The following is a 14,902-nucleotide window of genomic DNA, read 5'->3' as shown; positions in this document are numbered from 1 at the left end:
AGATCATGTCTGGCCCACTCAACTTTGACCCTTTCACACCTCAGGTTTGACTTGAATCCTTGCTGGTCCACTCATCCTTTGACTCTTTTGCACGCCTAATGTTTGACGCCTGGCCCACTCAAACTTTGATACCTGGGCAGCTCAGGCTTGAATCACGGCTGGCCCACCCAACCTTTGATCCCTCTGAGTTGGGTGGTAGCATCATCTGCTTTCCACTACCAATCTTTATAATCTGGTGCCAACAACTATACTAAAAGACAACATAACCATTATTCATTACCATAAACTCCAATGCCCCTGATAGGAATCCGAGACCTGACAGTTAAGCTACGGATGATCATCAACTATAAGTGCTTTGACCTCTGAGATATTTATGCGTAAAGCGCTTTTCATAACACATAACGTAACAAAGTACCTATAAATGCATCATGATGTAAATGTGCAAGAAAGCGTTCGTAGTATGCTCCTTTATATGATTTGTATTTTATCTAGACAAAACGAATTAAGTTTTCGAAAAGTTGAGCAATGTTACTTATGCAATTACTGTAATTGGAGTTACCTAGACCTGTCGTCCTAGCTTACCCTCTGGATCAAACTGTATGATCCTGGGAATCTCATTGCAGAAGCTTTGCAAGAGCTGCCAAAGAAAGAAATCTTAGACAAGGGCTCGTGCCAATATTAAGTGCTAAACATAAACTGGAAATAACACACATGGTTACGTTTATTTTAGTTGAGTAAGAATGATAAAAACGGCACTGGGTGCGTGTCCCTGGCTTGCATTTTGCTACCACATTATAAAAACTTACATGAGTACTAATTTCTAAGACTGATAAATCGACGGCCGCGTTTATGTGCTTTCATATAAATACAAGCATTTGGGAAAACGTTTGCAGTAATTTTACTGTGGCGGCCTGCCTATGCAAGGAAGCTACAAACTATTTTTACATTTCCGGTTCACAAAAACTCATTAGGAAAAAGAACATATATTCAAGTTTCCCAGCTGGCAGCAAAATAGTAGAGCTTTCTTTGAGCTACTCCGCGAAAGCTTTTCCTCCTCCGCCATTCAGCCACAAACAGACAGAAATAAGCAGTCTGTCTACAGTAAAATAAACTAACAGGAAGTTTCCATTCCAGCACACTCCTTTAAAAAAAAAAAGAACATCTGACTCATGCAGTCAGTGTGGCTGCAGCATTTGGGGGGAAGGAGCACACTCCTGGCCCCTGCATTTTTTTGTAAACTTTTTCGTCAATTTGTTTTTTAGTCACTATGCTAAGCCTTCAAAAGGGATTTATGTATTTTTTAAATTAGATTAAAAGGTTTTATTTAATTTATTTTTAGTGAGCAGCATAGATCCAAACTAGAAACGCACAACCCCTTGAACTTGCTAAGTCCATAAAAATGTAATGGACATTCTAGTCAGATATTTGGAGACGGTCCACCAAGACTTTTCTACAGGGATGAAGGCGGGTCACAAAGACAAACAAGTATTTGCAATACAATAGGTCCTGCATTTGCTTGAGTCAGAGCTATTAGCGTTGTAAATTCCTAAGTGGACTTTTCTTGCCACTTAAATTGAAAATGAAAAGTAAAACAGTTAACATAAGCGAGCTGATTCAAAGCACCATGGCCACCATGAGTATGAACGCAAAGGAGAGACACAAAAAGAAAAAGAAGTTGGGCTTGCAGTCAAACGTATCGGCGATCTTACTATCCATGTAATAGGGGCAGCCTGCAAGACGGTAACAAAACCGCCCCAAGGAGGGACAAACGTAAAGAATTTACCAATTATAAAAAGGTTTTTTTAAAGGCAAGCCCACGAACAAGTGAAAATGATGGGCGTGCAGTGAGCGTGGTTAAAAGCCCACACTACTTACAACAGGTCAAAGTGCTTGCACCCTCGACCTAAAAAGGTGTACGGAGAAGTATCTGTCGACAATGACGAAAACATAGAAGTTACATATTTATGACAAAACTTTGCATGCCAACAAATTGAAAGTTTTGAACCAAAGTTTATAATTTGCAACGGTTAACTCTGTTCAGTGCGTAGATTGAATTGCTTACCTTTTTTAAGAAGCAATCTGAAATATTTTTCGAAACCACCAGATGCTTCAATGTAGCTTGCAGAAATGACTGAATTTCAAAATAAGTCAACCTTCACGCTGCTCTGCACCAAAAAGATGACAAACGTTTTTAGGAGAAGCAAGGAGTCTATAATAACTTTTAGAAATAAGCATAGAAACCCTAACACCTTTTTTACGCGTGGAAGATGTTAAGGAATCTATACAGCAATGACACCCTATCATTTAAACCCATTGATAATGGAGCTGCATTTGTTCAGGATGATAAAACATTCCACGTATCCAAACTTAGTAAATTAATCTCTCAAATCGGATCTAACTATTCAATGTATTAAAAAAATGGTTGGCTGATTTTGCATTGGTAGACTAATGGAAAATGAAAGTATAAATTTATTTTTATTAGGGTCTTATGCCATAACACCTACTCAACAAACTCCTCAGAAAATAAACAGAGACAATACCCAGGACTAGGCAGTAAAAAACTGTGAAAGGAAATGAAAGGTTATTTTTTAAAATCAACAGTCCAACAACATACCCTTGCAGATAGGACACAGCACATTTCATAGCTGGTTTAATAATACTCGTAGGCAATTTAATTCTAGCTACATTCAATATACTGATAATGTGCTGTCATGTACAAAACAATGAGGGTATACTACTATCAGAGAGAGACTGTCTAGGGATGAAGTTGTTTCAGTGCATTATGAATTTTTATTAACCCAACAAACACTGATCATGAATAATGGGACATTTGTTATATTTCAAGAACACTATCTATAGAAAACGGCAAAGGACAGAGACAGTGAGACATCTGAAAAAGGCCTTGAACTAGGTGAACCTGTTCATGGAATCAATTTGAACAAAACATGCTTTTGATGGATAATCACCCTAGAGGGGATACTAAAAATACGCCCACAAGAAGTGGTCAGGAAGTTTTCTAGCAGGCGTAATTGTGCATATACTGGGAATAATGTGATGAGTGAGATCTTATTTATGCCACAAATAGAGTTACTTACAAAATATTAAAGAAAAAAGACTGATCTGTTCTTTTCATCCAAATTTTATTTTTCTAATTTGTCTAAAATCATCTTTTTTTTCAAAGAATGGGTTTAGATTGACCTTTTCTGCCTAATTGTGCTAAGTATATAAGGTGATGGCATATTTTGGATAACCATTCGGTCTAAAATGTCAAATCATCTTCATTTATCATCACTATTGAAATCAAAAGTAACAAAAAAATATTAGTTGAAAATTATTTGGGAACTTTGGGAACGATGATGAATAGGTGTCATCACTATTGAGTTTGTTACTGGCTTCTTGCATACCAATAAGGTAAGAATTTAAGGATCTGTTGGCTAGTCAACTTGTAAAAATCTTGATTCTCAAACATGCCTGTTGACAGAGTAAACAGGCACCACTGCATAACTTATGGTCAAAAATTGAAATAACACCTTTCAAGAGGCAGGAGTAAATTACTCTATCTCCCACCATTGTACTGTTCTTCAATTACCCTTAGAGTTCACATGATGGTACCAATAGGCGGAAACCACATCTTAAAATATAAAGAAAGGGAAATGCATTATTTTAATGAGATTGCCAGCCATTTCCTGAGGGGCTTAAATGAATAGGTAGATTGAACATATTTTTAAGGACATCAAAAAGTGCCATTTTATTCAGATCCAGCTCTGGCTCGACTGCTTTCGATCAGAAGCCGAGTGTGATATAAAATTGATTATAGCTCACTTGATACACTGGATGTGACTAATGAAGGAACAACTATTAAAACTTTAAAAAGCTTTACTATGTACATGACTGGTTTGATGCACAATGCAGACATTGGCATTCAAATTTAGATAAAGCAAAAAATATATTTTTCACGCCTTTCTCAATTAGTATAAGATAAATTGTCTGCATGTCGAAATCCCGGAATATATGTGGCTCTGTTTCTGTCTTTTTCACTTAGTCACAAGCTTTCAACCACAAAAGCTAAGAAATATTACATTGAGCACATGATGATTGGCTTGCCCTGAAACATCTGCCTTACTGCACTGCTGTACCTGGTACTTAAAACCACTTCATGTCCTACTAGCGACCACAGGTTTCCATATGTACAGCAATGACATCCAGATGATGTTTCCACTTTCTGAGGGTATTGAAAGGGTTGTGAAAGACTTGAATTAATTACTGATAGAGATAAGTATTGTGTTGTATGTATATAATGCTTCATACCCCTAAAGTGGCTCTAAAGTGCCTTAATGGATGGGGAGTGTTCGTTCTAAGAGTTTTGAATTTGAAACGCCAGGGTGGCCTACCTGGGAAGCTCTTTAATGCTGCGCATAAGTGACCAAAGTGATGCTGCTATCTTGTCTCAGATTGATGTGCCGAGGCATGACTGGTAGGACGTGTTTTACATTAATTTATTATTGACTTCCTGGTTGCACTTGGCTATTCATCCATTGACGAGGGTGGAGCTGTCCATGGTATGCACTGGTTACAAGCAGTCCTGGTGGAAGGTCTAATTTAAATATTAGGGCCTGAAGACACTGACCCACTGGGAACGGGTGATACAATCAATCATGGTGGATGACTTCAGGCAATCTGAGGCTTGCTCTGGATACAGGCATTTGTGGTAGAGGAATGGCTATATATTACCTGGCTGGTGTTGAATATGGGCAAATACAGACACACACATATAAATTAATGGTTCCTGTGGAATCTTTTGTAATCCTGTAAACAATCAGACCACTTGTACCAAAAGGTTGTGAAAAAAAGTTGACCTCAATATTTTGATGAAACAATGAAAAGAACAGACTGGATCATAACATACATATTAAGATTTGATTATCTCAAATTCGTTTTCAAAATATTCAGAAATTTCGTTTTTATAAAAAGAAGCTGTTACTATGTTGGATAACGTGACAGTGCAGTCTCTGGCTTGTAAAAACTGTAAAGGAATTGAGTGCAAAGTGATCAACACATAGTTGATATAGGGTCATATAGGGTCATTACACAATAATGCTGCAGTAGATCGACAGATTGCAGTGATCTAGTCTATTGTCTGGTCCATAATGACATCTCTGGATATAATGTTTGTGGACATTTCAAACCCTACCAGTAATCAATATGGGGCCTTCACCAGGACAGAGGGTAGGAGGATGCCTGAATTTGCTCCCTAATGTGTCAGATAGGACACTGTTATTGAATTGAAACTGCTACAGTAGTCCAACAAAATTACCATGGAAGAAGTGGGCTTATAGGATTTCATGTGGCCAAAGTTCTGCAAACTTAGTGGAAGATAGAGAAGCAAAGTCTTCCACTGATATTGTCTGTCCAAAATTTAAATTTACATTTTACTTACAGACTCAGGTGTGAGGAGAGGGGCAGCTGTCCCTTTTCATGTTGCCCCCAAATCACAGGCTGCAACAGGAAAATGAATGACTGCCCCTGTCTCATTATTGGAACATTCAGGAATTGCAGGTATAATGGGAGTACGGGTCTCACAACTTTTCATGAGCTCAAGGCAGGCGAAACATCTATGTGGTGCAAAAACACTGATCTCAGAAAATTAATCCTCATTTCTCGGGGGCTCACTCGCAGGGATCTGAAAAATCGTGCGTACCAATACCTGTAGTATAGGTACTTTCAGGGACAAGAATGGCTACGTGGTCAATTGTAAGCAAGGCTACCTTGCATTCACATTGTTAAGAAAGTCATTCCACACAAATGACTGTGTTTTTCAGAACATTTATTGCCCGATTCACAAAGGTACATTTAGACTTTTGGTCTAAACTTAGGCCAAAAGCCTAACTTTACCTTTGTGAATCGGACCCTCACTGAGGAGCCTAAAAGGAAACACACTGTTTTGCCCAATGTATCTAAAACCTAAGGATTTTTAAAACCTAAAGGCTTCTTGTGGTACTCGACTTCAAACGGAGCAGAGCGCCAAGTCACAGAGGTAAGACTAAGGAAAAGCAGCCACGGATATTTAAGGGCAATGAAGGAGAGAAGTATTTTTAAAAATGGTTGAAGAGCTACTTCTGTTAATTACCACACGGACACTGTGGATGTAAAACGGATGGGTTTGGGTATTGTTAAGAATGTTTTAATGTGATACTTGCTTGAGGGTTAATGCTATGTTCTTGAATAATTTCTTCTCACCAGCCAGGAGGCGTAGACATAGTTAACTGTTATTCCTGTAAATTAATAAAGAAGCATTTTGATCTTTGGTCCTGATCGATCTGTTACTAAAAATCTAAGAATTTCTGAAAGTAAATGCGGTATTGAGAGAAAATGCTGAAGCCATGAAGTGTGTCGAGGCTCTGGTGTGTGGTTTCGCTATGTTGAATTTCTGATGATTAGTTTCGTTGAAAGCCGTGGAATGGAACTAGGGATCCTTTAACTTAGTATACTGCCCTCTAGTACACTACACAAGGTTGCAAGGTTAATTTTTAGTTTAGTTGGATGACCCTATCTCCAGTGATACGCAGGTCACACTCACACGGTCGCAACGTACCACACTTTAACCTTTAAAATGAGTCACACCCCTCTCCCTCAGATGTGATGTCACTCTATTAAATGTAATGGATGGTACATGCCACAATGTGACGCAATTGTGAGTGTCCCTCTCCTTAAGAAAGACCTAAGATGTCACACTTTCATGGGCTGGTTACAGTCGCACGGTGAAATATTTGATATTGGACGCCACTATCACATGGTGGTAAAACTTTTGTCTGCACTGGCACCGTTGAATGCCTGCAACACAAAACCACCACCTTTCGCCCAGCGCACTGAACAGACACATCAACAAAATAATGTGTTTATACTGTGGGTGTCTGCTTACACGCAATTCGAAACAAACTGTCTGGCCATACTTGACATACCTAAGAGACGTTGCTCTTCTGGTTTATTTCAACGTGCCAACACCTTCCGACTTTTCTCCCTTTCACGTCTTCACCCCTCTTCTGACAAAATTCCCTCATAGGAGTTCCCGAGTACAGTCACATATCAAGAGCAATTCCAAAGATAGTTGGCCGGGCCATTTCTCTTCCAGAAAACCTTGCGAGAATGAATAACCAAATAATTCCGCTTACCTCCTTGCTCGGTCAGTCGGCGAAGGCTGTCTGTGCACTCAGCCAGCACTTCCTCGTCCCGCGAACTTCCCGTCCAGTGAGTTTGTAGCGAGCTCGTTGGCACCCCCTGGTGATCAGACACCTCCTCCTTTATGGGACTGGGGTTTCCCGCTGCACACTGTCCATCTAAACCCAGCAGGAAGAGTGCAGGCCCCCTCCCCAGGGGCGGGCTTCACTCGGAGGCACCCCCCACCAAGAACCCGGGAGGAGGGGGGTCTGCCGCCCACACCAGCCGAGGACTCGGTCTTTGTAACCACCCCTTCTACAGCATCCCCGGAGGAGGAGGCACGCCCTTACACTCCCTCACACACACACCCCCAAAGCTGAATTACCTGCTCTTCTGCGTGCCGCGAACCTGCGTCACACCGCTGCTTTCCTTTCATTTCACAGGATGGACCCCGCCGGTGTTTTCTGTTCCTTCCCGGGGTCCCATCTACCCTTTTTGCTGCTCACCTAAAGCAGCCAAGGTGGCAAACATCAAGCTTTCGGCTTAGCTTAGCCTTCCTGTGGGGTCTGAAAAAACAACATGAAGTTTAAGGCCACGCAGCTGGGCGGGCCCGATGGAAATACTCTGAATTGTTTCATGTACGTGATAGAGCGTTCCGTCCTAATAAATTACCTGTATCTGGACGCTCTTGGGTCGATGAATCTTTTGACCAAGTGGGGCTCTCTTCACCCGAGATTAATCAATTTAATCAAATCAATAATCAATAACGAACATAAGCAATGCCCTGATCAACATAACACTTCACAATTAATCCAGAAAACATTTCGGCGAACCATGACCTTTCGGCCATGAATAACCACACCAGTTCATTCAAAGTTAATGAATTTATTTCCCTATATTAACAAAGCTAGCATGATATAAATGTGTCTCAACACCAAATGATATATGTAAATGAACATTAATAGCTGTCCATAACAGCGAAAAAGATGCAATCTATGCAGCATTTGAACAACAATGCATTCGATAATAGCAACGCAAACCACTAAAATTATAATCTGTGATGGGCTAATTGCATACATTAGTCAGTATAACAAGGTCTCAAATTGCATCGTGCAACAAATGAATCCTCATCTATCATCAAATTAGCATCTGCATGTGGGACTTCATGCAAAAACAATTTAGCAACATTAATTTGGAAAACTCCTAACTAGGGCTCTCATCAAAAATCAGCAGTTGGTTACCTAAAAAGAAACACAATGCAATTGTACATTTTCCTTTCATATTTACCAAATTCAATCAGCATTCAAGGAAGTCTTCGTCTCACAGGTACCGGTTTTCGATCAGCATGGGACGGGGCAAAGGGCAGGGTGGACGGGGCAATTGCCTCACAGCGGCAAGATAAAAGGACAAAACTACTACTTCATGCAAAGGGACAAATCTAAATTAAAGTCTCTAGGGCGAGAATTACTTAAAGTCTCTTTCTCTCGATTAGAGAAAGCATCAAAGTCTCATTCAAAAGGGCGTCGAACATCAATTGGCATCGTAGAAGATGGCAAAATGACGAGGTCGGCAAGATGGGCCATAATGGCTGCAATGGGCTAATGTCCTCGATGGGTGCAATGGGTAATGGCTAATGGCTAATGTCTAATGTCTCAATGTCCTGCAAATGGCGGGTAATGGCTGCTTTCTTCCTGTGCACCAAGTTTTTATAAACAACAGTTCAAATCCAGTAGGGTCTTCCATTGGAGGGTTCATAGGTTGGCTTCAAATTGTCCAATCAAAAACAACAATTCACAAGCTTCTACCTAGGCATACATTATCCTTGGAGTCGGGAACGTAAGTTGCAACATATTTTACCAATTAACTCACTTTCAGAGCTTCCATTGTCTGCACCTGCAGATTGACCTTGGAGCAAAGAAGAAGATGCCAGGCTGGCACGAAACCTTAAAGATAAGCATGTGAACCGATCTCACTGGAAAAGTACAGCTTCAAGCAAGAATACACGTTTTATTAACACATTAGAAAAACACGAGCATCTAAACCGTGAGACAAGGCAACTAGGCCGAAGCCTCCACTAAAGTTATGCTAAGTTAAAACATTTCAAACAAGCAAATCATGGCACACGTTTACGGTTATGTCAGATTAGTACAATTCTAATACATCACGTTATATAAAGCACGCTTATAAATGTTGGCGAACTACTCTGAGGGCACATTTGTCCCCGTACAATCTTTATTAGTTCGGTTAAAGTCACACTTGATTATTGCGGCACTACGTTTATGCGCTAATAAATGTAAAACCTTCATTTCTGCGTCATCAATCCCTCCTCTGATGACTACTTGTCATCACACAAAACTATTCCCACAAATTTTATTCCATTAAAATTCTGTCAGTTCTCTTTGCCTTTTAGTTCCCCTTGTTCTTGCCTTGTATTCTTCTGCCATTCTTTTCATCATTTTCTCTTCCTTCCTTCTCTTAATTCTTGCCATGATCATTAGTATTCCTCTCTTTATTCCCCAAATCCCAAAGATGCAAATTAGTACTATTAGTATTCCCTGTATTATTTTTAGTAATATTCCATTCCAAATGCCACCAAGCCAATTTCCCACTGAAGCAATTCCCTTTCCAACCTTCTCCCAAACTCCTGGTTCTTTCAATTCCTTCAAGTCTGCACTCTCTTTTGTTAGATTTGCAAGCATTGTTTTAATCTTCACACTGTTGTCTGGTATATACGTGCAACAGTGACGCGCACCAAGCATTTTGCAAACGCCGCCATCCTTTGCTAAAAGAATGTCTAGGGCAAGCCTGTTTTGAAGAGTCATAGCTCTTTCTGCTGCAAGTTCAGCATCCATCAGGATTATAGCACCTGAAAACTTTGTCAACATGTTATCCACTATAGTAGACAACTTTCTTATTTTGATGGAATTCAACACAACTCCCAATGAAGGAATCATGGCTCCAAATATATCTCCTACCACAGCAGCTGCGGTCTCTCTTTTCTGGATACGATGAGATCCAGACGTCTTTGGAATCACCGATAGGTCATCCAGTTGATAAACCTTTGGGAACACTATACCCAAATAACATCTCCCCCACCATCCCTTTGGAAGACGATAATAGGCATTATGCCCACAAATGTAATATACACCAGGTATGACAGGGTCAAGTCCGTTCAGCATGAATGTCCATTTGGCCTTAAAGATAAACGTATGTTTACATTCACTCGCTCCCACGAAAATGTTATCATAATAAGATTCACCACGATATATACAAAATTTCCCTACATGCCAAGCATCTAAAGCTATTTTCCCTTGTGTTTTTATTGCGGCAAAAGCATAATTATCTACTGAAGTCCTCTTACTTAGCTCCTTTTCTAATTTCGCATTCATTTGTGCCCTTCTATCATCTGTGCGATCTAAAAAGCTTATTTCTACTGCAGAGAGCGAGCAGGTAAGATTTTCCCTATGAGCGTGAGCTGTTTCAAAAGGTTGCATTGGCTCGAAAAATTCCCTCATTATTTTAGCATCCCAATCTTTAGCAATCTGGCTTAGTTGCGTTATTATAGGAACATATGCAAAGGTAACATCATAATTTGAGTAAAAATACTGTATGTTAGTTTGACCATAAAATCTAGAAGTTACTAAACTACATGTAATCCCATATGTAAGAGGCATGTGGTGATAAGTCACCCCTTCCGTTACCGATGTCGGTACCTGTGTACACACATAACAATCTTTCGCATCCATAGTCTCAACATATTCTGTTAGTAGGCGATAGAAAACATTATACGAAAGTTCCTTCTTATCATGCAAGTGTCTCTCATCTAATTCTAGTCTTTTCAATGTGGTTAGTTCAGTGACAGTAACAGGAGCAGAAGTAGAAGCATCAATTTTCTCATTCTCACCCTTACCACGCGTTGCAAGCACTATTGCCATTATTATTAGTACACATGCAGTTATCAAGCCTATACACGCATATTTACAATATTTCACTCTACTGTGTTGTGTCATGATCTGTATAGAATCAGAGAGCTAGAAGCACCTATAAAGAAACGATTTAGCAATTAGTTACAAAGCTGAACGAGCGCAATGTTCACACAGTTTTCTTCAGGAGCCCAGTCACTTATCGGTTAGCAGCATTTGTCTCAATTCGGCAATAACTCAGTCTTTTATCAGTTAGCAACGTTGTCTCAAATCGGATTTAAGAGTCAATCAGGTTATCAAAGTCTTATCAAGTTAGCAAATGTCTCATCCGGTTTAGCAATGTCTCAGCTGGTTGTATCACGTTAGATTATAGCAAGCAATGTCATTTATCAGTTTTTTTTTTTCAATCAATAGTGTCCATAAAACTTTTCTTTTCTATTGGTATCTCTTCTTCTTCGTTCTCGAGGCTAAGAGATACAAATTTGTCGGTCCAATCGTCATTGACTACATATGCCCATTCTGGACCGGAATATCTCCTGTTTGGTATCCTTTTCCTTTTCAATTTTGCATCTCTCTTTGATTCTGCCTCACTGGTACTTTCCTCTTTGGCCAAGTCTTTTTCTTCACTTGATGTTGGTACCACGACAGACACTCCCTTTCTTTTCTCTTTCACTCTTGGCCCTTCACTGTCGTTCAACGTTTCTCTAGTTCTTAGTTTTACTGGTGATATACTTGGTCTTCTCTTTGCACTGTGTCCACTTGATGGACCTGCGATCTCTTCTGAGGAAGTTTGAACAGTTTCGTTCTGTTCTGCCTTGTCCCCTCTTTCTGGGGAGTCAATCTGGTTTTCCTTTTCTTTTTCTGTACCGTCTCCTTCTGGGAAAGCCCTCCTCTGATCAGGCTCTCCGGCTTCTTCACCTCTTTCGAGCCCTTTGTCACCGTTACTTTCTTCAGGCTCTTTGTCACTTTCAGCTGCTTCAGGCTCTTTGTTACCTTCAGCTGCTTCAGGCTCTTTCTTACCTTCAGCTGCTTCAGGCTCTTTGTTACCTTCAGCTGCTTCGTCGCTGTCTGAGGTTTCTCCTTGGTCTTCCCCAAGTGAATCGATTGTTTCGTCCTCAGATAATATTTCTCTCTCTTCTATTTCTGCTTGTTCACTCTTAGTTCTGTTTTGCTCTGTCTCAGCGCTCGGCACTTTGTTATCAGGTACTGGCAGTTTCAGCGCTTCAACTTCCTCATCTGTGGGACACAACACTTTCTTTGTATGACTGGCGTGGATCCAGTTGGGAACTCCCGCACACTTCACAGCGGTAGTGGTCGTCAGGATCACTTGGAAAGGGCCTTTCCAACGGGGTTCCAGACACAACTTCCTCACGTGCTTCTTTACCACGACCCAGTCACCTGCTTTCAGTGTGTGTCCTGGACCTTGGATCGGTGACAAGGTGGTTGCTTCCACCTGGTGAGAGAAAGAGCGAACCACGTCAGCCAGACCTTTGCAGTAGTCTAACACCATATCATCTGTAATATTCAAAAGCGCGTTTGCGGGAACTGCAGGAAGTCTCATGGCCCTGCCCATGAGAATTTCGTGCGGGGACAATCCAGTCTTTCTGTCAGGGGTGTTTCTCATTGACATTAACACCAAAGGCAATGCGTCAGGCCATTTCAAATTTGTCGATGCACATATTTTCGCCATTCTTGATTTCAGTGTACCATTCATTTGTTCCACCAGTCCTGAGGCCTCTGGGCGATAGCTACAATGCAGTTTTTGCTCAATGTTCAGCGCTGCGCAAAGTAACTTTATCACCTCGTTATTGAAGTGACTTCCTCTATCTGATTCTAAAGAGATCGGGAATCCGAAACGTGGTATCAACTCCCTCAACAATAGTTTTGCAACTGTAAGGCTGTCATTTCTACGTGTGGGGTATGCTTCAATCCAGTAACTAAAAATGCACACAATCACCAACACATACTTCAGACCTCCATGCACAGGCATCTCAATAAAGTCCATCTGCATTCTGCTGAACGGGCCACCCGCCCTACCAATGTGGCTCACGTTCACAACCGTTCCCTTTCCTGGGTTCACCTGCTGACAAATGACACAACGATGGCAAACTGCTTCTGCGACTTGACGGAATCTGGGGTTAAACCAATCAGTTTTGAACAATCTTTTCATGGCATCTCTCCCTAGGTGAGCCTGCCCATGATAGAACCGCGCTAGCTGCGATAAGAGACAATTTGGTAAAACAAATTTTCCTTCATTTGAAACCCATAACTCATCTTCTCTCTTTGTACATTGTGACTTAATCCAGGAAACTCTCTCATCCTCCCTGACGCTATTCTGTAATGCTTTTAGTTCATCTATTGTATCTACGACCTTCAAGGCAAAGGCTTCAGCTGGTTCGAGCTCTGGCTCACTTATCAAATTCCATTCATCCCTGAGCAATATACAGTTCAAGGCACAAAATCTTGCGACCTGATCCGCATATGCATTTCCCAGGGAAACGTAGTCCTGTCCTTTTGTATGAGCACTACACTTTACCACTGCAATTTCGGCTGGCATCTGAATGGCGTGTAACAATTCCCTTATTCTCTCCCCGTTTTTCACTGGGGACCCTGAAGAGGTCAGGAAACCTCTCTGTGACCATAGTTGCCCAAAGTCGTGCACAATTCCAAACCCGTACTGACTGTCAGTGTAAATGGTAACCTTCATCAATGTAGACAGTTGGCATGCTCTTGTAAGGGCCACAAGCTCTGCTACTTGTGCGGAATAGACTCCTTGAAGCCAGGACGCTTCCAAGACACCTGTTACAGTACATACAGCATATCCTGCTTTCAATACTCCCAATGCATCTCTTAAACATGACCCATCAACAAAAACAATTTGGTCATTTTCATCAAGCTTAGTATCCTTAATGTCAGGTCGGGGTTTTGTGCAAAATTCAGTCACCTGAAGGCAGTCGTGCTCGACGTCTTCAGCGTTCTCAATTTCAGCATTTTCACCGGGAAGCAAGGTTGCTGGATTCAACGTAGTGCACCTTTTCAGCTGCACATTCGGTGAGCCCAGATTTATTGTTTCATACCTTGTGAGTCTTGCTCCAGTCATGTGTTGCGTTCGGGAGCGGGTCAAAAGTATCTCAACTGAGTGAGGGACCATGACTGTTAATGGATGTCCCATCACTATTCCTTCACTCTGAGTGAGGCTGATACCAACTGCTGCTACGGCACGCAAACACCCTGGAAGTGCTGCTGCGACCGGATCCAAAGTAGCTGAAAAATACGCTACTGGTCTGTTTATGCCACCATGGGCTTGGGTCAAGACAGACAAAGAACATGCATCACGTTCATGACAAAACAATGTGAAAGGCTTTGTGTAATCAGGCATACCTAAAGCTGGAGCCCTGCACATGCATTCTTTCAATTCAATAAAAGCATCCATCTCATCTCCTTTCAGCTCAATTTCATCCAATGCATCCTTCTGGGTCAGTTTCAGTAAAGGCTTTGCTAGAGTTGAGAAGTTGGGAATCCACTGGCGACAGTAGCTCACCATCCCCAAAAACTTCCTCACCTCCCTCCTCGTCTTTGGTGGACTCATTTGAAGTACACTTGTTATTCTTTCCTTCATTATTCTCCGTGACCCTTTCTCTATTTGATGACCCAAGTATTTCACTTTCTTCTGACAGAACTGCAACTTTGAAGGAGACACCTTGTGTCCATTCCTTCCCAAATGGTTCAGTAGAGCAATGGTGTCGGCTGTGCAGCCACTTTCTGTCTTAGATGCAATCAGTAGGTCATCAATGTACTGTACTAGGGTTGACTCGAATGGCAAT

At 41.2% G+C, this 14,902-nt stretch overlaps 1 protein-coding gene across 3 annotated transcripts in view; it reads right to left on the bottom strand.

The window, feature by feature from the left end:
• RHBDL2 (rhomboid like 2) overlaps window positions 1-7,465 on the bottom strand; it is a 105,910-nt gene extending 98,445 nt beyond the window's left edge. The window contains exons 1-2 of one of the 3 annotated variants that reach the window (XM_069223961.1): window positions 7,170-7,465; window positions 2,063-2,165 (exon numbers count right to left, since the gene is read on the bottom strand). The gene's annotated coding sequence lies outside the window, so the exon portion shown is untranslated. Of the gene's footprint in view, window positions 1-2,062; window positions 2,166-6,959; window positions 7,113-7,169 lie in introns of those variants that run through there. The other 2 variants (XM_069223963.1, XM_069223962.1) reach the window with 2 other exon arrangements.
• Window positions 7,466-14,902: the final 7,437 nt, after the last annotated feature.

This window comes from Pleurodeles waltl, chromosome 3_1 (genome assembly GCF_031143425.1).
Source record: "Pleurodeles waltl isolate 20211129_DDA chromosome 3_1, aPleWal1.hap1.20221129, whole genome shotgun sequence".
NCBI lineage: Eukaryota > Metazoa > Chordata > Amphibia > Caudata > Salamandridae > Pleurodeles > Pleurodeles waltl.
This window is presented reverse-complemented; position numbering and strand designations above follow the sequence as displayed.